Source organism: Meriones unguiculatus, chromosome 9, assembly GCF_030254825.1.
Source record: "Meriones unguiculatus strain TT.TT164.6M chromosome 9, Bangor_MerUng_6.1, whole genome shotgun sequence".
Classification (NCBI taxonomy): Eukaryota; Metazoa; Chordata; class Mammalia; order Rodentia; family Muridae; genus Meriones; species Meriones unguiculatus.
In genome coordinates, this window is record NC_083357.1 from 74,340,422 (window position 1) to 74,366,358 (window position 25,937).

The window sequence follows — 25,937 nt, forward strand, 5'->3', positions numbered from 1 at the left end:
AATCTGAAGCAGCCACATAGCCCACACCTGGGATTAAAATGAAAACATATTTATTATAATATTTTTGTTTTTTTTCAAGAAACTAAAATTCTCACAATGTTTATATGTGACATTAAAAATAATGGTGCAAAGTATGTATCATTAGTATTGTGATCCCAGATGTAATTGATTTTTCTCAGTTTATCCACCAACTGTTATGTTGATCAATAAACAGGCTTACTATAGGCCAAAGTGTAGGGGAAAGACTGTCCGAGGAAGGCTTGAGGAAAACTAGAAAGGAGGGTGACTGTGAAGGGCTAGAACCAGATGCGCTTCATGATAGGATGAGCCCAACCTGAGGGCATAGAGCATATAAAAGCATTGTATGTAGACAGTAACACAAGTTGCTCAGTTTTGCCAAAGCTTAAATCATAAAGAAGAAAATAAAGATGGATGAGGACGGTAAAATGCCCAAGTCTACATATCAAACATCTTTATAAAGGCATTTAGAATTTATTTTAAACATGACAGAATGTTGAATCCAGTTGTAACCTGATGTTAGCCAGCACTTTATCGATAACACAAAGAACCTGAGGAAGGGGTAGGAGAGGCTTAAAAGAGAAAGGGTTTATTTTGGCTCACAATTTCCAAAGGTTTCAGTCCTTGATCCCTTAACTCTGCTGTTCCTAGACTGTGATGAGGTAGAAAAACAAGTCTGGAAGCTTGTGGAAGATCAGATCTGCTCATGGTGGCCAGGAGAAGAGAGAAACCGACAGAGAGAGAGAAAGAGAAAGAGAACAACAGATCTAGAGATAAGACCCATCCTTCCATGAATCGCTCCCTCTCCATGACCTACTTACTCCAAATAGGAGTAAGCAACCCAGCACGGAATTAACCCATTGATGCATTAAGAGCTTTCAGGATGGTAAAGTTCCGTCAGCTGGCAATCAGGTTGTGAAATTATCAGGAGCTTCATATCCAAACCACAACAGATGATGGTGTGCCATCATCCTTTCTGTATTGACACCACGCCGCTTACATAGAAAAATGTGTAACAGTAAATGAAAGATGTTAGCTAGCTGAACGGGATTTGCTTTTAAGATGATTACTCTTCTGATTGCTTGGCTACTTGCTAAGACATTCATCTCCTAGAATACTGCCGATTCCACATTAATGTAGGAAGACAGTGAAACTCCTTGCCTTTGTCCCTCTAGTGTTTTGGGGGAACTGACGACAACAAGAAAATATAGCTGTGGGATGGTTTCATGGATAATCTTGCATGGGATGTTTTAAAAATGTAAGAAATGAACCCAAAGAAAGGCAGTAGGGGATAAACCAAACAAAAACGCGTTCATATTTTTTATTAACTTTTATTTTTTTTCCAGTTAATGACAGCAGATAACTGGCTAGCCAGTTTGGGCCTACGTCAAAGATGGTAAAGTGCCCTCCATGGAGATGGCCACTGTCTAATGGGAGAAAATGGGTGTCTGTGCCTCGTAGGTGTGTCCAATGGTCACCTAGAGCAGCATCGGTTGCTTGGGTGCCAGCTACAGATAATCCCCTGGAAGAAGAGCTGGCAGGAGCACACACACGTTGTTTCCTGGAGCCAATCTGCATTTTGTGCTTTGTCTGTCTGAGCCAAAACAGCGTAAACTATGCCAAACCTGGTTTTCTGATTATTTTCAGGCTGATTGAAACTGGCACATGACATGGTTTTATCTAATTAACCCACGTGTGATACAAAACAAAACAAATTTGAAATGGAAAGCTCTTTCTGTCTTCATTGAAAGACAGAGGTGAATATACAATTATTTTGTCCTTGTCTCTCAGCCAAATTTATGGTTGTGGGAGGAGGTATTTTCCTAATAGACGGCAAAACAAATTCTATGTATTCTATGTCTATAATTAAAAGTGATTATGTTTTACGTTTTCCTAAATGGAGCATTTTCCTTTTACAACATCTGGCTAAAAACGAACTATGTAGGGGATGTGTGCTTAAATAAACACAAGGGTTGATCTCTCTACGAATAGGCTTCTGCTACCACATGTGTAAGAGTTTGTCTCATACCAACCAATTTTCCAATTCTCTGGACGTCAACTGTGTTCTACAATCCAATTCTGGCATTAATTAACCTAGAATTAGCAGAATTAGTGCAGATCCAAAGGTTAAGAATTTGGTCCCACAAGACTCTCCGCACTTCAGGTGCCAATTGTGGGTTCCAGGGAGCCATCTGTCCTTCTAACTAATGACTACAAACAGGGAGGGGGTTGGTCCTATGACCTCCTCCTCCTCCTCCTCCTCCTCCTCCTCCTCCTCCTCCTCCTCCTCGCTAGTCCTCCTCTTTCTCAAGTTTAAGACTTACCCATTTCTGTGAAGCTTTTGGCTTACTGGTACTAGTTTATTATAAAGGGCATAACTTAAGCACATCCAAATGGAAGAGATTCTAAGAGCAAGAGGTTAGGGTAGGCAGGGTTCCCAAGCCGTCTCATTGCTTTGCTGACTCTAGAAGTTCCTCAAACCCTATTGTTTAGGGTCTGTATAGAGGCTTCATAAAATAAACAGGCTAGAGCAAATCATTAGTCCCTGGTGACTGAACTCAATCTTCAGCACTCCTCCCCTTCCAGGAAGCTAGTGGGCAGAGCTGTAAATTCCAATTCCAAATCCCAAATCTGGTTCCTCTGGGACCAACCCCCACCACTTTCTCTATCCCACTTCACTATCATAAAGGAAAAGGGCTTATGTTAGTGTATTAGTTATTTCTTTCTGTGACAAAATACCTGACAACTTAAGAAAGGGCTTATTGGCTCTGTTGGTCTTCTTTGGAGCTCATATCCCTTCAGGTCCTCCTATTCCCCAAATCTTTCCTACAACTCCCTGTGCTCTGCCCAGAGTTTGGCTGTGAGTCTTAACACCTGCCTCAATCCCCTGCTGGGTGGGGCCTTTCAGAGGACATCTATGGTAGGCTCCAGTCCAGTTCCCTCTCTTTATCTGCTTCCAGTGTCTATTCTATTTGCATTTCTGAATGACAAGTAAACATCCTCCCTAGGGTCCTCCTTGTTATTTAGCTTCTTTAGCTCTGTGGATTGTAGTATGGTTATCCTGCATGATATGGCTAATATCTGCTTATAAGTGAGTATATACCGTGCATGTCTTTCTGCTTCTGGGTTACCTCACTCTAGATGATCTTTTTTAGTTCCATCCATTTGCCTGCAAATTTCATGATTTCCTTGTTTTTACTACTTGAGTAGTATTCCATTGTGTGATGTACCACAATTTCTGTATCCATTCTTCGGTTGAGGGACATCTAAGTTGTTTCCAGATTCTAGCTATCACGAAGCTTGCTATGAACATAGTTGAGCAAATGTCCTTGTATGGTGGAGCATCTTTTGGGTATATGCCTAGGAGTGGTATAGCGAGGTCTTGAGGTAGCACTATTCCAAATTTTCTGAGAAAGTGCCAGATTGATTTCCAAAGTGGTTTTACAAATTTGCACTCCCACTGGCAATGGAAGAGTGTTCCCCTTTCTCCACATCCTTGCCAGCATGTGCTGTCATTTGAGTTTTTGATCTTAGCCATTCTGATGGGTGTAAGATGGAATCTCAACTTGTTTGATTTGCATTTCCTTGATGACTAAGGATGCTGAGCATTTCTTTTAACATACCTCTGCCATTTCATATTCCTCTGCTGAGAATTCTCTGTTTAGTTCTATATCCCATTTTTACTTCGATAATTTGGTTTGTTGGAGCTTAAACCTGGACTCTGGAGTCTGTAGAGACTGATGCACCAACCAAAGCATGCACGGAGAGGACCTAGACTCCCTGCTCAGCTGTAGCAGATGAGACTCTCAGCCTCCACGTGAGGTCCCTAGTAAGGAGAGCAGAGGCTGTCTCTGATATGGACTTTGTTGCCAGCTCTTTGATCACTTCTCCCTGGGTGGGAGAGGGGTAGAAGGCAGAGGGGAGAAGGCAGGCCTTGTCAGGATACAGAGGAAGAGGATGCAGGCAGTCCTAATGAGACTTGATAGGCTGGGGTCAGATGGTAGGGGAGGAAAGCTCCCCTTTCTGAGGATTAGGGGAGAGGGATGAGGGGAAGAGAGAGGCAGGGTGGAAGCGGGAGGAGATGGGGGGGCCACAGTTGGGATGTAAACTGAATAAATTATACAAAATAAATTTAAAATAAATGAAATAAAATGTATTTCCAAAAGAAAAGAGAGAGTTTATTTTAGCTCACAGTTTAAGGCTACCTATCATTCTGGTGGGGGCGCCATGGGGGAAAAGCCTTGGGACCGCTGGTCAGGAATTGTATCCCCAGTCAGGAAGAAGAGAGAGAGGTAACAGCTACTTTCAGTTTGATTTATTCTTTTTTATTCAATGTGAGACCCAAGCCCATGGAATAGAAGTACCCACACTGGGCATATTTTCCCACCTCGATAAAGATAATCTCTTACAGACAGGCCGAGATGCGAAGCTATCTAGATAGTCCCTCACAAGCGTACCTACAAACGAACTTTGTCCCTTAGTTTATTCTACCTCCTGTCAAGTTGATAATAATATATTCACTATCACAGGGCTCATCGAGAATGACATGTCTATGATGGAAATTTATATATTTATATATTTACATCAATGCCCATCTGTATTTGGTTTCTATTGCTGCTGTAACAAGTTGTGTAGCACTCGTTGAGATTAATTCATTTTTCACAGAATCCAAGGGAATTTGGCAGCAGGACTCTACAGCAGTCTACCCTGAAGCTGAAGCCAAGGTGCCTCTAAGACTGCCTTCCTGTCTGGAGGCCCTGGTAAACCCACTCCCAAGCTCATTTGGGTTGTTGGTGGCTTCAGGTACTCGTGGTGGTAGGACGGAGACCTGTGTTTTCCTTCTGGTCATGAGTCGAGGTCCTTACAAGCTCCTTAAGTCCCCTTTCAGCCAGCAACAGTGTGTCATCGCTCTCGTGCTTCAAGTATCTGAGTTTCCTCCTGTTCCCTGATGATAAAGATTGCTTTTAAAGAACTTTAGGAGCCTGAGCCTGTCTGAATAATTTCTCTCAGGATCAAATGAAGCCAAGCATGGTGGCACAAGGAGGGCTTGTTCCAGAGCTGCTGGGGCCACAAACCAACACCACCACGTCTCAAAGACAAATAAATAAAAACATAAAGAAATAGATTTAGGAGATTAATTAGACTTATGAAATCTCTCCTTGTAGTGGTACCTTCGTTAATATTTGATTAAATAACAGGAAAGGAAAATCTTAGGGAAGACAGCCTTTAGAATTATGCCCACTATATTATCTTTTTACCTATTTACAGATCAAAAGATCTATCCAATAGATCTATTGGATAGCTAAATATAGAATTGAATATATACATATACATATACATGTACTTACTTGTATCTGTATGTCCATACACATATTTCCTATTTATATCTTCAGGGAAAGGCCCAGAAGTGAATTATAGCACCTAAATCAAAATTCCAAAATACTGTTCCTCAATTTCATAAAGCATGGTTCAGTGAAGAAATAGATAATTCTATTGTCTGAGGCAGGAAAAACTTAAGTCTTGGATATCTTACTATATCAGAAAGTAAGTGAGTCCTCAAAGAGAGGTAGGAGGAGGTAAAATGCAGCAAGAATGGACTTTCCCTGACCAAAAGTGGCAGGGAAAAGAATAGCATTTGGCACCTAGTCAATATTAGTAAGCTTAAATGTTGAGTATGGACTCCGCTCTTATCATCAGATGTCTAAAACAACAGCTATATCTTTGGTCTTTGGTAGAGGTATGGCATTCCAAACTGCCTAAAAGTTCATGAGCTACTATCTGGAAAAGAACAAAACTAAGCTAGTCTCCTCTCCCTCAAGAGCTAACCCAAATGAGGGGCTGGAGAGATGGCTCAGTGGTAAAGAGCACTGAAGAGGACCTGAATTTGGTTCCTTACAGGCACAATGGGTGGTTCAGGATCACTTGTACTCCAGGTCTAGGACATTTGATGCTTGAGTTTGGTAAACTCAGGCAGTTACACTCACATACACAGGTATGTAAATAAATAAATTAAAATAATTATAATAAATTAAAAAATCCTTAAATAAATAAATAAGTCCTTACTTCAAAGAGGACTGTCAATCATAAAACACTCTACAGACATGTAAAGAAATAGTATAAAACCTACCTAAAATTCTTAGGTTGGTACAATGGTGGTACCTTCAGCCACTGACCTCTTTCTCCCTTGAGAATACCTCACTTTAATAAACTCTGAGTTATAAATGCCACATGTCTTGTCCTTTGTTTTCTGGGTGTCTTGTATGGATTAATTCAACAAAGATGGACAATGGTCAGGGAACTTAGGGGAGTCCAGCATGAAATCTCAGAGACAACAGTAATGCAGTAGAACCCAGGAAATAAAATAATGATCCATGTGTTCCTATTAGTATAAGCAAATGAAAAGGATTACTCTCCACTGCAAGGAGAATACTAGCTGATGTAGGAGGAATGATTAAGTCTGAAACCACTATTTCGTATTCATAAATGATTCAGGCAAAAAAAAAAAATCTATGGAATGGATGTTAAAATCAGTGGGTAAGAGTTTGGTGAGGAGCTCTATGTTTACAGAGCCTCCAAGTATCTCCCCACAAATTGCTTACCAGTTGCTTATTAATTATTTAAAAGTTATAGTGGAGAAACCCAACGTGTGTCATTTTAAACCAAGTGAGTATGCTAATAACGGGAAAAACAATCACCATGAATTTCCCGATATGATACACGGAAACACAGCATCCTTCTGTGGGATTCCTGCTAAAAACATATGGCTTTGTTTGAATCTTGATTCAACGTCAGACAAAGGCAAATTAAAAGACACTGCAAAGTTACTAGCCTGTACACAAAAAAATAAAATAAAATTAGGTCAAAAGGTCAAAATTATTAGAAAGGGGAAAGCTGGGGATTTTTCCAGCTTGAAAGAGATCAAAGAAACACAGCAATTAACTAGTGAAGAATTGAATCCTAGGTCATGAAGGTGGGGAAGAGAATTTTACTTTTTGTTTATGACACCTTTACTGGCACAATTTGAAAAAATCAAGCAGAGTTTCATGTGTAAGATGGGAATGTGTATCAGTGTTAAATTCTTGGGTTTATTTTGGGGGGGGTAAGCTCTGGTTGTTTTAGAGGGTACTCTGCTTATTAAGAAATGTACACCAAAATATTTAGGACCCATAGGATTGCCACACTAAGATGACTCAGGGAAAGGAAGAATGCTTTGGACACCCTCCTTTGGGCTCAGCTTAGACTCCTGGAGTGTACGATTTGTGATTTTTGGTGTGCCTGAAGGTGCTGTGTTTGGAGAAGGGGACTTTGAAGGTGCAACCATTAAATTAGCTGAAGTCATACCAATTAGATCTGAGCTTTTATACGGGGCAAGAGATGAAACAGCCACAGAGTAAGGGTTGTGACAGCCAGGGAAGAGGCTGTGGTGATATAGCTGCAAGCCATGGATACAGGGGGATTTCTGGCCAGTATCAGAAGCTATCCCAGGAAGACACAAGCCTGCCAACACCTTGATCTTTGAACCACTTGTAGCCCCCCCCCCCCCGAGAATCCAGAGAGTAAATGTCTGTTATCTTAAACCATCCAGCTTGTGGAATTTGACTCTGGCAGCCCTACAAAGTAAATTGATGTTTTTCGAATGCTTTCTGTTAACTTTGGCTTCTGTGTATGATCTTCTGGCTTGAAGGTTCTAAAAGATTTGATTGATATTTTTATGATTTCTAATTGTGTGTGTGTGTGTGTGTGTGTGTGTGTGTATGAATGTGAGTATGGGGACCCATGGAGACCAGAGGTGTTTTGTTCCCTGGGTTAAAGGTACAGGCAGTTACAAGTTGCCTGACATGGGTGCTGGGCACCAAACTTGGGTCCTCTGCCAGAGCAGTATGTGATCTTAAAACTCTGGAGCCATTGCTCCAGTCCCCTAGTGAAACATTTAAGAAATGCTATCTCCTTTTTTTATGCATAAACTTTCATGTGATCTTGCTATATATTTTAATCCCCTCTTCTCCTCCTAGATGTTATTTCTAAAGAACCTAACTGTATATATATATTTACTGCATTATATCTGAAGCTATTTTGAAATTACCACAACACAGTAAAAATGCCTCAAAATATCTGACCCACAGATATGTCCCAGTAACTATGGTTATAAATGCACAAATAATGAAGTCAAGCGTTATGCATCAGCTCTGAGCTGTGTTCACCATCATGAATATTGAGAAACAAAAAATATTTTTTAAAGATATTGATTTTATTTGTGTGTGTGTGTGTGTGTACAGCAGCCAGCCTGAGATTGACACTGGCTGTCTTCCTCAATTGATTCTCCTTATTAAAAAAATTATGTATTTATTTGTGTGTTTGTGTCTGTATGAATGAATGCACTAGTGCAAGTCCTCCTCTATCACTCTGTACCTATTCCTTGAGGCAGGGTTTGTCCCTGAAACTGGGGCTTGTGTTTTATCAGCTGGGCTGGAAGCCAGGAAGCTGCAGAGCTCTTCCTCTCTCTGACCTGAAGTTTTAGGCATGCTCTTGTTTTAAATACAAAATCCCAATTGTTTGATTTTACCAATAAAGACTCAGGAGCTAGATGCTGGCTCAGAGAGGCATAGAAAGCACCTAGTTGACCTTCCTACTCATTGGCTGTCCTAGAAAGAAAAAAAATCCTTCCTACTCAACTCAAGTCCCAGAAGATAAAAGCCCTTCCTCCCTCTCCCCACTGTCTTAAATACCCTTGAACTCAATGTCTCTCCTTTCTGTTTCCTGTGCTTCTTTCTATCTGTCCTCCAGACTTTCACTCTCTATGATTTTTTTTCACATGTTCACTTCCTATTAATCTGGTTGCTTGTTCTGCTTCTTGACCTAGGGTTACCTTCATTTAATCCTGTTTACAGAAAGCTCTTGGAAAAAAAGGTGTGTGCTAGGGCTGAGCTACACCACAAAAAGAGAAAGGTTTAGGCTCAAAGACTGAGCCATCGGCTTCCGGGTTGGGACAGGGGAACCTTGAGATTAAAGGTTCCGTTTCTCTCAGGAATGACTAGAGCACTCAGGGTGAGGTCCTTGTGCTAGGCAAGCCTCCAGGTCTCAACAGGGGAGGCAGAAGTGAGTTTTCCACTTCTCTTTTAAATAGGATTGCTGGTATTGGTATCAGACAGCACTGGGAACTGGGGAATTCCAAAAGCCTGTGATGATACCATAGTGTCACAGCCCTTTGGTTAAGCAGCTGTATTAATGGCAGGGGTGAGTATACAAGCCAGTTGCCTGGTCAGCTCACAGTAGAAATACTCCTCTGGACAGAGTGAGGGCCCAACAGGCTGGAAGGCAGGACCAGTGAAACAAAGCCCCAGGTGGTGCTTTGCTGGTGGTTAGCACCGGGCTCATGGTAGCCTTGCAGGCTCTAGTGGTGACCAAGGCAGCTATGGTGGCCTGGCTGGCAGCTAAGCCCCTGGAGTTCAGCTGCAAATTTTCAGGGAGGAGGGAAGCCCTTCCTCCCGTAGAATAAATGATGAATCTTAGACCATCAAGGGTGAAAAGCTGATGGTAGCATGCAGTACATTTATTTCTTGTGAAATCAGGAACTTACAAACCTTGGGCAATAGGAGGGGTTTTGAGGGTGAATGTGTTTGATTCAGTTGGACAAGAACTGCTAGGGATACTTGATTTACATACAGTAACACTGTCCTATCATAAGAAGGGGGAAGTTTATCCTATGGGTAGGGGAAGAACTCCAGATATGGTTAAGGGCCATTGATTGAAAACCAAGACATCAAGATAACTCATTAGCATAGGGTGAGGTATTTCTAGGAATTCCCAGATGCTTGGTGAATGGGTTTCCTACCAGAAAAGGGTTCAGCTTGTAATCTCCTTGAGGGCTATATGATTTTCTTTAGAAGATCTAGAGTTTCAGATAACCTAGAACCCCTGCACAGATGTAGCCCTTGGCAGCTCAATCTCCAAATGGGTTTCCTAGTAAGGGCAACAGGGACTGTCTCTGACGTGAACTCAGGGGCTGGCTCTTTGATCACCTCCCCCTGAGGGGGAGGGGCAGCCTTACCTGGCCACAGAGGAAGACAATGCAGACAATCCTGATAAGACTTGATAGGCTAGGGTCAGATGAAAGGGGAGGACTGGAGAGGGGCATGGGAGGAGATGAGGGAGGGAGGTCGAGAGGGTGGGGATGAGGTAGGGGGCTACAGCTGGGATACAAAATGAATAAATTGTAATAAATAAAAAATAAAATAAAGAAAAGGAAAAAAGATCTGGGGTTTCCCAGATTAGGCAGAGAGAGAACCCAGCTGAGAAAGGAAGTCTGCCATCTTACAGGGAGCTCAGAGGCTATCCAGAAATGCCAGACTTCAACTTTGATAAAAGAGTCCCACAAGAAACAGGTTGCTACAGCTCACAATCTTGGGGTTCACGATGGGATTAAATATCCTGCCACATGCTCAGGGTGCCCAGCTTGTGAGTGCTGAGACCTGGACTCCAGTGCTCTTGATTGCTCAGCAAGTGTCCTTAAATGATGAGTCATCTTTTCAGTCCCCTTACCTCATTTTTTGAGACAGGGTTTCTCTCTGGAGCTTATCAGTTGGCTAGCCTGGCTGGTTAGCAAAACACAGGGATCCTTTGGTTTTTGCTTCCCCGGCTGTGGGGTTTTCACATAGGTGCTAGATACTGACTCAGGCCTTCTTGCTGCACAGCAAAGCACTTTACCTCCTCAGCCACTTCTCCATCCCCCAGTAAGGGAGACTTTCTGAAAATTCTTAATGTTCTGGTTTCAGTCACTTCTTTAGAACACAGCTCAACACTCCAGTCAGAATCAAACACCTGGTTTGAAGATTGTTGTTGGAGCTCAAGCCCAAATCTACCCATTACTCTTCATAACAGGGTATGTTGGGTTGAAGTTTGCCTCCTACCAGGTTGAAAGTCCACATTGACATCCCATGCCCAGAGGCACATTTCGATTAAATTTGCCTCAACAAGGAATAGAGGCAGGATGATCCAAGGAGGGTTTTTGTTTGTTTTGCCTCAAAAACAAAACAAAACAAAACAAACAAACAAAAAACCCTGCTTTGGATATATACAACTAGGAAAGAGAATATATTTTTGTTTTGGTCTAAACTCTGTTTGGGGGGTCAGACTCTGTGAATATGTGAGGGTTAGAGACAAGTCTGCTAGATTTTCTATGTCTAATGCTGTCATCTGCCAACTACACTACCTTCCCCCCCCACATGATCACCATGTTAATTTACTGAAACCATGGGAGATTCATGGGTCTATTGTCACCTTTCACAATATTGTGCCACAAAACCCAACTCCAGCCACAAAAACAGGGTGACCTTTGCAGGGTCAGCTACAGAAGTGACCAGAAATACCCTTGGAAGGAGCTGTGAAAGGACTGTCTAAGCAGTCATAATTTCTTACCCCAATCATTTTTACATTTTTTACTTTTACCATGTTCTACTGATAAATGTCAGGTTTTAAGTTCATTATAATGGTCTTGTGTGCCAGTTGATGTCACTTCAGCTGTACCATATACAACCAGCCCTATCGCAAGCAACAAGAAAGAAGCCGTATTTAAAGTTGCTTGCATACCTCCTCCAGGTCCTCAGCCAGATGCTGCTGTTCTAATAAATGGCAGCAGGGTCCACGGTTCTCGTTGCTTTCTTTCTGCATCATGATAGAAGATTACAGAGCACCATGGCCCAATCCACTGTAGGGTTTTTCCAGCTGGCTGGAACCCAAGCCAGGGCCTGAACATTCCCAGACACCTCAGCCACATCCAACAGACTCTCATACAAATTTCATGTCCTGTCCACCTTGCTGCCAGCATGGGGGTGAAACATGCCCTTCCTCTGTCTGTCTGTCTGTCTGTCTGTGGGATGCACTGCAGTACTCTGTGGGTTCCTCAGATACATGCCTTGGACTGGCCATCCCAACATTTCATGCTCTGTTCCTTGGGATTCCACTGGCCCTCCTTTTGGGTAGACTGGGGCCACTCTTTGTGGGAATTCCCACTGCTTACTGAGTTTGGTGTAACTCCAGTCTTGGGCTTTTGGTGAGATGAAATAAAGTGAGCAACTAGAAACAGTTTAACTTGTTATTCAATACTTCTTCCTACACTTCGTTATTCTTTTTTTTTTTAAGCTTCTGAAAGTGCTCCCTCTTTCGTAGAATAGTACTGACCTAATCAGAACAGTAAGCAAAGAGCTGCTGCTCAGAGTGCCAACGTGTCAGTAACTATAGTGTTCTTCAGCCTCAGTGGTACCGTGTGCAGCAGGGTCCACCAGAGGCTCTGGTGAGTGTTCATAAATGCCATGACCCCTTGACCAGGAGTAAGACTTCCTCTGGACATTTTACCTAAAATTCCATACCTACATTCACTTCCCATTCTCTTTCTACTTTCATTTTTCCCCCTTCCTTACCTGTCTTAGTTATCTGTTGTTGTATAACAAAATAATTACCCTTATGATATGGCTGAAAATAACATTAAACATTTTCCCAAGTAACCATTCTCTCTCTTTCCTGTCTCTCTCTCTTCTTTCTCTCTCTTTCTTTCTCTCTCTCTCTGTATATGTGTATGTGTTAGTGGGTATGTGTATTTGGAAGCAAAGGCTTGCTGTATAGCCCAGGCTGGCCCTGAACTCACGATCTTATCACAGCTTTCTCCAAACTAGGATTAAAGTACTTGAATGCCTAGAGTCAATGTCTGTGAGGTGGAAATTTAGAGAGAGCTAAGCTGCATGTTTCTTGTCTACAGTCATAGTCTCTTTTAGATCCCAAACCTGCAACGCAAAGCAAGACAAGATGTGAATTTTAAAGCTTTGGTCGCACAGCTAGAGGTGAAACCATGCAGTCCTGCTGGATGTTGGATGGAACTGCTTAAAGAAAGGAACACGAAGTCAAGAACCCCTGAAGGCTGGTTACTGCAGTGTGTGCACCTAACTCACACTAGGTCCTTTGGCTTCTTGAAACTTCGTTTGGTGTCTAGCTAAGTCTAGGCAGGAAAATGTCAGCAGAAGTGAAGTGTTTAAGCTGCACACTTAGAGGAAATGGCACTGCCCACCTCTGCTTCCCTTTCCACCTTCCCATGGCTGGATTATGTACGTGTTAGATGCAAATAAGAGTAAGAACTCAAAGAAATCAAAGCAGCCGAATAGAAGAAACCCAGGCTCTTGCCACTATGGCGAAACTGTAGTGGTCCCCGCTTGCATATGTGTGGACTGGTGACTAAAAGCAAGCTTCCCAGCCATCTCACTCAGAGCCGTTTTATGTCTCTATTACTGTAGTAGTGTCTATGATTTAGCCACTATATGGTACATGGACGAAAGGAGTTAGGGATGAAAGATAATGGCCAATTAGTACGGAAAGACAAATAACACTGGTGTGCGTCTGTAATCTTAGCACTTGGAAGGCAAAGATGGGGGAGGCATGGGGGAGAATTGTGAGTTCCAGGTCAGTCTGCAGATGCTACTATGTTGCAAGAGAAAGTAAAAATGACAAATACAGACTTCCTTATATATAAGTTTAGAATCTGCCATGCTGGTTTCTTCATCTGTTATTGTTCATTATAAAATCTTTTTTTTTTTTATTCTTGGGAAATTTAATGCCTGTATATAGAGCATCTTGATCATATCCAGTCCCCGATCCATTTTACTCCTGGTATCCCTTAAATACACCTTCACCCAAATTGTATGTTCTGTTAAAAAAATTTAAAAATAACCCACTGAGTCCAATTAACGTTGCCCACATATTCATGGGTGTAGGGTCATCCTTGGGGGTCATGGGTGATCTCTCAATGGACACTCCCCACACACAAACACAAAGAAAGTTGACTATTCTTCCATCAGCATCCAGCAATGACCAGTAACCCCTCAGTGAGGGTGGGGTATTGGGACCTTCTCCCTACTCCACGTTAGACTTTTTAAGTGAGTTGATCTTGCACAGGTCTTAGGTCTTAGGCAAATATCCACAGTTTTTGTGGGTTCATTCATGAGTCCAGTGAACATGTCACATCCAGAGGTCAGCATTTCAGAGCCTTCCTCCTCATCCTTCAGGTCTTATATTCTTTCTGTCCCCTTGTTTTGGTTATTGTTCTATTGCTCTAAACTATTCACTGTGACCAAGTGAATGTGTAAAAGAGAACCTTTAATTGGGGGTTTACATATGGCTTCAGAGTGTGATTCCATGACCGTCATGGCCGAGCAAAGCTGCAGACAGGCATGACACTGGGGTAGTGGCTGAGAGCTTAGATCTGATCTATACGCAACAGGCAGAGAGAGGGGGTCGTGGTGACAGAGACACAGAGACAGACAGAGACAGATAAACAGTGAGAAGCAGTAAGAAACAGAGAGACTGGCCCGGGCTTTTAAAAATTCAAGTCCACCCCCCCCCAGTGACTCCTCTCCTCCAACAAAGTCACACCTCCTAATCCTTTCTAAAAAGTTCCATCAACTGGATCAAGGGTTCAAATATGTAAGCCTATGGGGGACATTCTTATCCAAACCATCACACCTCTATTCCTAAATGTTCCCTGAGAGTTGGGATGGAGGGGGCTTTTATGAAGACATCCTGTCCATAGCTGAGTGCTCACACTCAGTTATTGTTAGCATTTTATACAGTTACAAGTCCTTGTATTCACTGTCTTCTCCAGTTATCAACAGATAGGCCTTGGAGTAGTTTCCAGCTTAATAGTCTAGTGAATAACGCCAATCTGAACACTCCACTTATGATTTTAATGAATATAGGCACACGGTTATATTGTATACCTAACAGTGGAATGAGTAGGTATGAAAATATTCAGTCATATTCTTTCAGGCTTCCCTGGGGGGGAGGGGTATGATAACTTAAACTTACAAGCCCACCAGCATAATACAAATATTTAGCTCTTTTATAGGCTTTTCTGTAATCCCTTTAGCCATATTGCAGATATTTATACATTTTAGCCACATTACTGAGTATGTAGGGATACCTCATTCTAATTTTATTTAATTAAAAAATTTATTTATTACAATTTATTCACTTTGTATCCCAGTTATAACCCTCTCCCTTGGCCCCTCCAAATCCCATCCTCCCTCTCTCTTATCCTCCCATGCCCCTCTACCAGTCCACGAACAGAGGAGTTCCTCCTCTTCTTCCATCTGACTCTTGCCTATCAAGTCTCATCAGGACTGGATACATTGTCTTCCTCTGTGGCCAGGTAAGGCTGCCCCCCAACTCAGGGGGAGGTGACCAAAGAGTCAACCCCTGAGTTCATGTCAGAGACAGCCCCCATTGCCCTTACTAGGAAACCCACTTGGAGACTGAGCTGCCATGGGCTACCTCGGTGCAGGGGTTCTAGGTTATCTCCATGAACAGTCTTTGGTTAGAGTATCAGTCTCAAAAAGATCCCTGGGCCCAGGTTTTTTGGTTTTTTTGCTCTCCTTATGGAGCTCCTGCCCCCTCCATGTCTTTCTATCTCCCCTTCTTTCATAAGATTTCCTGCACTCTGCCCAAAGTCTGGCTATGAGTCTCAGCATTTGCTTTAATACCCTGTTGGGTAGAGTCTTTCAGAGGTCCTCTGTGGTATGCTCCTATCCTGTTCCCTGTTTTCTCCTTCTTCCAATGTCTATCCCATTTGCCTTTCTGAATAAGGATTGAGCATCTTACCTAGGGTCCTCCTTCTTGCTTAACTTCTTTAGGTGTACAGATTTTAGTGTGATATATCCTATATTATATGTCTAATAGCCACTTATAAGTGAATATATAGCATGTGTGTTTTTCTGCTTTTGGGATACCTCACTCAGGATGATATTTTCTAGTTCCCACCATTTGCCTGCAAATTTCAGGATTTCCTTGGTTTTAATTGCTGAGTAGTATTTCATTGTATAAATGTACCACAATTTCTGTATCCATTTCTCAATTGAGAGACATCTGGGTAATTTTAATTTTCTTCATTCCAAAATGGAGTCCCTATTTCTATGGTTATTATTGATGCAAGTGCTTGTCCTTTTGTTGTGCCAGATTCACAAGACCCCAAAAGACCACCAGGAATTGAGTCTGTTGCAAAACACATGAGGATCTTTTTATTACTAGCTAGCTTGGGCTTATACACCATCACTGCCAAAGTGGTTGAGAGCAGAGAGCCTTGTGCTCAGGTTAGGTGTTTGTTTTAAAGAATCTGGTCCCTTCCAGCCCAACTGAAGCAGGGGGATTCCTGCCTGGCAAGCATCTATTGGTCGAAAACAAAAGGGGATGTTGCATTTTGAACTGATTGGCTATAGGAAGGCCTCCAAACCTTCCAAAGTGGTATATACTCACTTAATGGTCTGGCTTCCTACGGGAGAGGAGCCGGTTTCCTAGCAACTCTATCTCTAGTGGGCAGGAAAGAATGTAGTAAGGCTGGTTCTTCCCCACAGGTGGCTGGACATGTCTCCACCTGGCTGGCCTTTGTTCAGGTTTGTGCTTTAAACTTTAAACCAATACCCAAAATTCTTTGGTCTTTCACTTTGAGCTACCCCTAAGACTTTAACTCATTTCAATGTTTTGTGTCTTTCTTCTTCCTAAGTTGCCAAGGTTGGCTTTGATAATGTTCTCTAGCCTAGGCCAGACTTCAACTTGTGATCTTCTTATTTCATTTCCCACCATAGCTGGGATTACAGGCCTGTGCCACTATTCTTGACTCACTTTAGTTTTTAAGGGTTTTAGTTATAACAATCACTACATTTATTGAATATAACCTTGAATAAGTGCTATAAAAAACCTTGTACTTATACATATACAACAATTCAATGAGGCTGTAACATGGCAGGTGCTGCTCAACGTAAGACAGGGTCACTAAATCTGTTGGAAGAAAAAGTGGGGAAGAGCCTTGAACTCATAGGCATAGGAGACAACTTCCTGAACAGAACACCAACAGCACAGGCTCTAAGATCAACAATCAATAAACGGGACCTCTTGAAACCGAAAAGCTTCTGTAAAGCAAAGGACACTGTTGTCAAAACAACTGTCTACAGATTGGGAAAGGATCTTCACCAACCCTATATCTGACAGAGGGCTACTATCCAGAATATATAAAGAACTCATGAAGTTAAACAGCAACAAATCAAGTAATCCAATTAAAAAATGGGGTACAGAGTTAAGCAGAGAATTCTCAACAGAGGAATATCGAATGGCAGAGGAACATTTAAAGAAATGCTCAGTATTCTTAGTCATCAGGAAAATGCTAATCAAAACGACTCAGAGATTCCATCTTACACCCATCAAAATGGCTAAAAGCAAAAACATAAGTGACAACACATGTTGGAGAGGATGTGGAGAAAGGGGAACACTCCTCCATTGCTGATGGGAACGTAAACTTGTATAGTATAACCACATTGGATATCAATCTGATTCTTTCTCAGAAAACTGGGAATAGTATTACCTCAAGAAAAAGCTATATCATTCCTAGGCACATACCCAAAAGATGCCCCAGTATTCAACAAGAACATTTGCTCAACTGTGTTCATAGCAGCTTCATTCATAATAGCTAGAATCTGGAAACAACCTAGATGTCCCTTAACTGAAGAATGGATACAGAAATTGTGGTACATTTACACAATGGAATACTATGCAGCTATTAAAAACAAGGAAATCATAAAATTTGCAGACAAATAGATGAAACTAGAAAAATCCATCCTGAGTGATGTAACCCAGAAGCAGAAAGACATGTATGGTATATACTCACTTATAAGCAGATATTAGTCAAATAATATAGGATAGCCATACTAAAAACTACAGACCTAAAGAAGCTAAATAACAAGGAAGATCCTAGGGAGGATGCTTAAATCTCATTCAGAATGGCAAACAGGATAGACACCAGAAGTGGTGGAAGAGAGGGAACAGGATGGGAAACTACTATAGAGGGTCCTCTGAAAGGCTCTACCCAACAGGGTATGGAAGCAGATACTGAGACTCACAGCCAAACTTTGGGCAGAGCACAGAAGTCTTATGGAAGAAGGGGGGAGGATAGAAGGACACAGGACACAAGAGCCCCACAAGGAGACTAATAAAGCTAAAGGAACCTGAGCCTAGGGGGTCCTGCAGATACTGATATACCAACAAAGGACTATGCATGGAGAGGACCTAGACCCCCTGCTCAGATGTAGCCTATAGGAAGATTATTCTCCATGTAGGTGCCTGAATAAGGGGAACAGGGACTGCCTCTGTCATGATCTCGATTACTTGTTCTTTGATCACTTGTCCTGGCAATGCTGTCTTGCAAGGCCACAGAAGAAGAGCACCCAGGTAGTCCTGATGAAATTTGATAAGCTATGGGCAGATGGCAGAGGAAGAGAACTCCTCTTTTCAGTGGACTAGGGGAAGGGGATAGGGAGGTAGAGAGAGGGAGGGTGGGACTGGGAGGAGTTGAGGGAGGGGGCTTCAATCTGGACATATAATGAATAAATTTTTTAAAAAAATTAAAAATTAATAAAAAAGATGGGTCACATACACACCAATAAACCTAGCAGTCATTAAAAATATCCTAAATTGAGAAGGCCTTTAAAACTCCTGGTCTACTGAGCATCGCGGACCAAGTAGTCTCAGTTGTTATCTCTTGTGGCGTGTGGCCGACTGCAAACTGCTGCTTAGCATTGGAAAACAGCATACTTCTACTCTGTTCAAGAAGAGCAGAGGTCGTTGCTATACCGACCTCCACAAACAGAAGTCTATACATTGGTGTCCACTGTATCAAGGTCTAATATTTAGGTCCATCATATATTGGTTACTTATTTTATATCATGTTTATATACTACAAGTTATGTAAAACAAATTTATTACTTTCATGTAGAGAGCAAAGACAGAAGCAATCTTGGCTCCATGAACCATGGAACTCAATGAGCTCAAGGAACTGTCTAGAAGAGGACTGGACTTTCCCTACCTTACACCACAGTTTAGTTACCCCAGAAAGCAGCCTGCTCTAGTCCTTACTTCAGGGACCATGTGACTGACTGGACAAAGCTTGGAAGAACAAGCTGCTTCAAGGAGAGAGAGGAGGAAATTCTGGGTAGTTCTGGACACCCATTTTACACATTGAGAAAGGGGGACAAGAAGAAAGCTAGGCTATCTAAGGAAGTACCTAAATCCTATAGACCTGCACATTCTAACAGTGCTTTGGAGAACTACTAGCAGGAAAGGCAAGAGAACTGGTTCTGCCCACCCAGAGAATTGTCCTGTACTGGAGGATAAAGCTAGGATTGCACACGTCCTGAAGACTGCGCGTAACCTTACCCTAACCTTTGTCTTCTCACTTACAATGCCAGGAATAGATTCACTGGTAACTTAAGGAAAGGGGACATATGGTTGGTTGGTTGGTTGGTTGCTATGGAGCATGAAGAAGAATCTTGGATACTAAGTCATGTGCGGAGCCTGTAACTATTCCAGCCTTAGGAAAAAAAAAATTACATTGTATGTTGTTGTATGTATGTGTCTATACTCATGCGTATGTGTGTCCACATGAAGGCTCAAGACTGATGTTAGATGTCTTCCTCAGTTGCTTCCCTGCCTTCTGTTTCTGAGGCAGGGTCTCTTACTGGCCTGGAGCTCACCCATTAGGCTGACATCAAGTCCCAGGGATTCTCTTCTTACCTTTGCCTTCCCAGTGCTGGGATTACAGACAGCACCTGGCTTTTTATAGGGGTGCTAGGAACTGGGACTAAGGTCTATTTGCAAGTTATTTACTAGCCATACTCCAAACTCCAAAGGCAGCGACTAAGATACTTGTGTCCCCACTTTGGCTAGAACAATATGGATATGAGACCCAGGGATTTGGAATTCCACAGGAATCTTCTGCTGAGGAAGCAAAAGGCTAGGGCCTTTCCTTTGTACCAACCAGAAGAAAATGTCTTCCAGAAGGATATGTCACGCAGTGCTGACATTCTACAGGGCAGGGAGTCGAGAGCCTAGAGAGTGATGTGTCAGTGACTGGCAGGACCACACTCCACCAGGCCAGCTTGGGCATGCATACTTCTTGTCTTCTCTTGAAACCTCGTATCAGGACCCTCAGACGGTACTGGGGAAGGGGGACATTGTGCCTTTATATTTGTTCTTTCTCTTAATGTAGCTTTCTCTGCTTTTCAGGATTACCTGTTAATTTAAGCTGTTAAGGCAAGCTGCCTGAGCATTAAGTTGTTAATGCTGATAGAGCCTAGGACCGAACCCTGAAAACTCCAGCAACAATCTCGTGGGAGAACCCCAACTAGAAGCCTTCAAATGTTGTGGTAACTCCTAAAACAATAATTTCTATGTAAATCCAGCAGAAGCCCAGGAAAATCCACTGCAATGGAATTTCTATCATCTTCCAGAAGTCGTCAGGCTAGCACTGCACCACGTCACAAAATGTTTGTGCGGTCCTTCATGCCATCCAGTGATGACAATGATAACAAAGACTCAGCCTCACTGCAAAGTGTGTGCCTGGGCCAGGCATTCTTTTTTTGTCAAGGTTTTACTATGTAGCCTAGGCTGACCTCAAATTCACCATTCTCCTGCACCAGCCCTATGCCAGGCAGTTTCATACTGGTCTGTAAAAGTACAAATTCTACTTAGTTTTTAATTTGAAGGGAGTTTAAATTTAAAAAACACATTTTGGATGTTGTTCTGTGGTGGTTTAGAAATTGAAAATCAAAGGCCTTGGGAGTTAAAATTAAAAAATCCTTTGAGGACAAATTTAGGTATTAATAGAAAAAAAATTTGCATTGATTGCTTAACAGTAAATGTCCATTTTTGCTGCAGCATGATGTAATAGATGAGGTAATTTTCTGTCATCATCTCAGTGGTCAGCACCTACAAACCTTGAAAGGGTAGATAGGATATGGGAGGTGGCTATGGTTTATACTGCTGTCTCACAGGGATGACTTAATCCATTCCGCCAAAGCCCAACTTAGGTTTTCTACATGTATTTCTCCTCCCACTCTTTCCCATGTGGTTGTATGTTCTCTGACATACTTGGAGTTTAAAGTTTACCATACAGTTCACTTAGAGTTAGAACATCAGCTCTACGAGCCGGTCCCTTAAAAGTAGGCTTTTTTTTTAAGGCATGGGTGTTTGGTGAAATCTGAACAGTGTTCAGATAGTTTCTGTTTGAATTACTTGTCCCTATTTAAAAAAAAAAAAAAAACAACCCACCAGGGAATCTCCAGGCCAAGGTAGTCTGCAGAACTTTCTTAAGTGAAGGGAATTTCTTTCAAGCCCCGTAGCCTGCAGAGATCTTGTGACAACTCTGCACACAGCATGAGAACCCAGGATGGCAGCTGCTGTCTTTCCCTCAGGTCTGAATTTCCAAACAAGGAAATCAGCCTCCTGCCAGATGAAAATCACTAAAAGTGAATTTCTGCTCCCTCATTTGCCAGGAGACAGTATTCATTATCATTGGAAGTGCAGGGAAGGAATGCAGTTTTCCATTGCTAACTGTGATCCTTTGTCCTCTATAGTGGAGCACGCCATTCTAAGCTCCACTTACTACATTTGCCATTCCTGAAAATTTGACAAGTGGTTCACAAGTCTATCACGATAGAAATAATTCGATCAAAATCATAGGGGTGCATGGAAGGGAGGGTGGAGTTTGCACTTGTTAGTGTTGACTTTGACAGGCCTGGAAACTTTCTCTTGTTTTGGCCTTGGAAAGAAATGCATAGCTTATTATTGGGAATTTTAATACTTAACGAACACTATTCGAAACGGTGAATTTTGCCAAGGAACATATTTTGTGGCACTTGTCTTACGAAATCTAAGAAGGCAGACTTTGATTTGAAAGGCCTAAATTCAAGTTCTGTTTTCTGCCACCTGGAAAGTCACATGACTTCGTGGCATTTCTGTTTCCTCGTACTTAAAATGAAACAGGTGATGAACGTGGAGGCAGAATGATAATGTCTGCTATTTACCACAGCAGCTCTTGCACAAGTGGTACGCAGTTATCCCTTGATAAAGACTTACTTCTTGCAAAAACTTGAGGTGACTTGTAACTGTGGCTTCTCGTAACACAATGATTGAAGACTTGTCTTAAAATATGAATTTGTCACAGCACAAACATACCACAAGTGAGGAGGTGCTTAGGACTCTATGACAGGCACATAACTCCACTGTTCAAATGGTGGGGTGGGGCAGCTTTAACATTATTGCTATTCTGGATTTACTGCCTTAATTTACAAAATTATTTACTTTATATGTATGAGTGTTTTTTTTTAAGTTTTTAAACCTCTATTTTCTCTGTAGATGGGGGCTTTGCCTACATGGAAGTCTGTGCTCCACTTCTGTGCAGTGCCTACAGAGGATAGAAGAGGGCATCTTTTGGGACTAGAGTTTAAGACTGTGGGCATGTGAGTGCTGGGAAGTGCCTCTGGATTCTTTGGAAAAGCAACTAATGCTCTTAACTGATTGAGCCATCTCCCCAGCCCTGGGACTGAGTGTTGTGCCTACTTTTACACGCACTGCCTGGATGCCTGTTGCAAAAGGGGGTGTCAGATCCCCCGGAGCTGGAGCTGCGGTCCCCTTGTGGGTGCTGGGAACTGAGCTCAGGTGCTCTACAGAAGCCAGGAGAGCCTCTCTGGCTCCGACTGTGAGAATCTAACTTCCTAGTGAAGCAGAAAATTTAAGAAAGCAAAACTGGCACAGATGGCTCATTTGAAAGGCCCTTTCTGCCAAGCCAGATCACCTGAGGTCAATTCTTTGTGCACCCAGATGGCGGAAAGAGGGAAGAGATTCCCACAAGCTGCCCTCGGTCCTCCAGATAAGCTCTGTAGCATGATAGCACATGCAGCCACAGAAAAACAAACAAAATAAATGATTATATGCAAAAAATGTTAGGTAGGCCTTTTTTTTTTTTTTTTTTTTTTTTTTTTTAGCATTTTCATGAAGCCATTACATATCAGGAGAGGGTTCGGAACTCATACGCACCAATGAAAGGCTAATCTAAGGGAACGAGTAAAATCAAATCCCTTGGTTTTCTGGGAAGGGAAGGCATACGTGGATCTGTTACCCACATGAGTCAAACTTTGGAAGGTTCTTTTCGGTTTGATCTTGTCTTTTAAAGCTCACTGGACCAGCTAAAATTGCTCATTTTACTTCTGAAATTTCAGTCATTTTAGAGCATTTTCTTTGCATAAGTTTTTGAATTCTCCTTTCACTCTGATTTCCTCTTCCCAACCCCAAAAGTTTTTTGTTCATATTAAACTCACTTACCCAAAGGAATATAAATGGGTAGTTCCCGAGGACAGCAATATCTTAAAAGAGAATCATTTCCTAAATATCTTATTGGTCAAATTTCAAGAAATGTAACAGTTTCGCTTGACTTTTGGGTCAGTTTCCTGTCCCCTAAAATGTATTTCTTCACCATTATGTAGAATGGTGGTTTTTCAAACACTAAAAGCCATAGACGTCTTGCATGAAAGAAACTTAGGCATCATGTAGGAGAGATAAGAAATTAAAGTACTTGGTTGGAGCAGGGATGGGGACCCCAAGTTTTCTGAACATTCCCAAGCCCTTGCTTCTTTTCACCAGGCGTTTCTACAGAGGTGTACACCCCAATCACCCTAGCAAAAACCCAGGCTGACACACACAAGCACATATGTGGATGGTCAGAGAATAAGTGACATACAAGTAGATAACCCATGATGGAATATCCTGAAGAAAGCCTGTAGGTGCCTATGGCTGTAATGAATCACAAATATGCATTTAAACAAAGAACACAGTAGGACAGTGAGCAGGCCAAGAGAATTTCTGTTTTGCCTGTGGGTCTCTGATTCTGTCTTATGTTTAGAACTTTGGAGTGTTTGGGGTTGTATGATGAATAGGGTCAAACAAATATTTTCTTAAAACCAGCACCAAGATTACTAGCTCTTTGTGGGGGGTAGGGGAGCGGGGGGATGGTTTTCCCCAACTTGTCTTTTCACTTTCTCAAAGGCTAAATCCAATGCAACTCCCAAAATACTCATTGTCTCTTTGAAACAAAAATTCCCCTAAGCACCCAGAAGCGTACAGCCTCCAGGCAGACCATGCTGGTCCTCTTCTAAAGTCATCACGGCAGCTGTGACATTACTGTAGCTTTCAGATAGGCCTATCATGAGCGTGGACTTTGTAGCTTCTGGGCTATGGGTACTCGGGGCTGGGTAACTCTTTGCTGTGGGGGGCTGTTTTTTTGAACAGTAAAAACTGTCCCGAGGCTCTGCCTAATGTCTGCTGGAGGCAGAATCAGCTCTGACAACCAGCTTTATGAGTTATCTCCTTAGCCTTCGCAATACCTTACAGGGTCAAGGCTGTATCTTCACCTCACATTGTGCAGATGAGAAAACTGAGAGGAATGAAGAGACTTATCTCTGTCATGGGGCCAGCATGTGTCCTTGTTGGCCTTGGCCTCAGCATGGTGCAAAGGCTGCCTCCTCTTGGTGTTCAGTTCTCCCTGATATCTTTTTTTTCTTCTCTACACAATCTCTAGTTCGTAAGGTTTGAGTTTTAATATCGACTTTGCGTTTCCCACACAATTGCCTTACTGCTGATATGCATCTCTTGCCTAGATTTAATAACTGGGTCCTTTAGTTTTTCTCCCTGATTTTAACCTGTTCCTCTTTCCATCTTCCTTTCGCCCTGACTTTCTCAAACATGTTATTAGCTGTCTGCTCTAATGGAGAACCCCCTCCCCCCCCCACATTCATTACCTTCAGTGCTGCCTTCAGAGTGGTCCTGGATCAGCCACACTGGGAAAGGTAATTCCTCAGCCCCACCCCAGACTGATGAATCAGGAACTCTAGGGTGGGCACCTACATCCTGTTCTAACACACCCACCGTGTGGCTCTGATGCTTCCAGGAACTTTGAGAATCTCTCCTCCACTTAACCGAGCTCTGACACCTTGTCGTGGGTGTATAGGAATCCTGAGTCCTATGGCCACTACCTCCCCCTGCCTGTTTTATCACCTGTAATTTTATTCTTTCATTAGTTATCAAACACACATTTGTCTTTCAGCTATGAGCACCAATGATAAAGCAAGACAGTCCAGCCTCTGGCCTTTTTGTGGCTTATTCTCAAATGCCTCCTTTTCTGAATTACAGGGCTAATCCCTAGCTCTCCAGTCCATGAGAGCCTTCTATATCCTCCTGTCTCAGTTGTGAGAGACGGGCGGGGCGTTCGTGTTTGTTTACCTGCTTCCTAGAATATGGAAGGAGCGTCAGACATCTTTGCATGGCCCACACTGTGACCACGGGATGAATGAAACCAGCCACACAATCACCTCAGACTTTTCTGGAGCCTTTAAAAACAAAGCAAAACAAACAAAGGGCATTAGAATTATCCCAAGACCTGCAGAAATAGTTTTGCGAATCTGTTTGTTTTGTTTAACAGTTCACCATGGTTGGATCACTGGAGGCTGAGTTTAGGGCAGACACTTAATATATAATTTCTTCAGTGTTTAGTCAATTACTGAGCAAGGCAAACAGGCGAGTCTGCACTGCCTAGCCCTCAACTTGCCTCTCCAGCTGTTGGGTTTTTGCTTTCTTCTGATTTCGATTCTGCTAACAGCCTAACAGCATTCTTGTTTGTTTGAAATTAGCGACACCTGTTAAGCAGCTCCTAAAGAATCCTAAAGGATTCTAGCCATTTTGTACCGGTTCAGAAGTTTCCCAAGGCTTTTTTTTTTTTTTTTTTTTTTTTTAATGATCCTTGCTGCTTTCTGCAGTGGTTCTGAAGCCCTGAGCCCACTCACCTGTAGTTGGCTGAAGTTTATCACTTGAGCTGTAGGCAGGCTCGGCCCAGGCTGTTAAAATGTGCTAAAATCAGAGGGGCCCCAGTGGAGAATGAATGAGGAAGTTCTCTGCTGGCCCTGCACCCTGCTGCTTAGAGAGAAATCGAAACTCAGCTGTTAAAACCGCTTTTCCTGCTCTTCAGAACCTTCTCCTCGAGCCTCCTAGGAGCCCTTTACCAGCAT

At 42.4% G+C, this 25,937-nt stretch overlaps 1 long non-coding RNA gene across 1 annotated transcript; it reads right to left on the reverse strand.

The window, feature by feature from the left end:
• Nucleotides 1-4,327: 4,327 nt before the first annotated feature.
• On the reverse strand, nucleotides 4,328-25,896 carry LOC132656515 (uncharacterized). The gene is made up of 3 exons (XR_009594273.1): nucleotides 25,716-25,896; nucleotides 25,156-25,262; nucleotides 4,328-4,963 (listed from the first exon to the last, which is right to left on the reverse strand). It is a non-coding gene; the product is annotated as an uncharacterized LOC132656515 (long non-coding RNA).
• Between the last annotated feature and the right edge of the window lie 41 nt (nucleotides 25,897-25,937).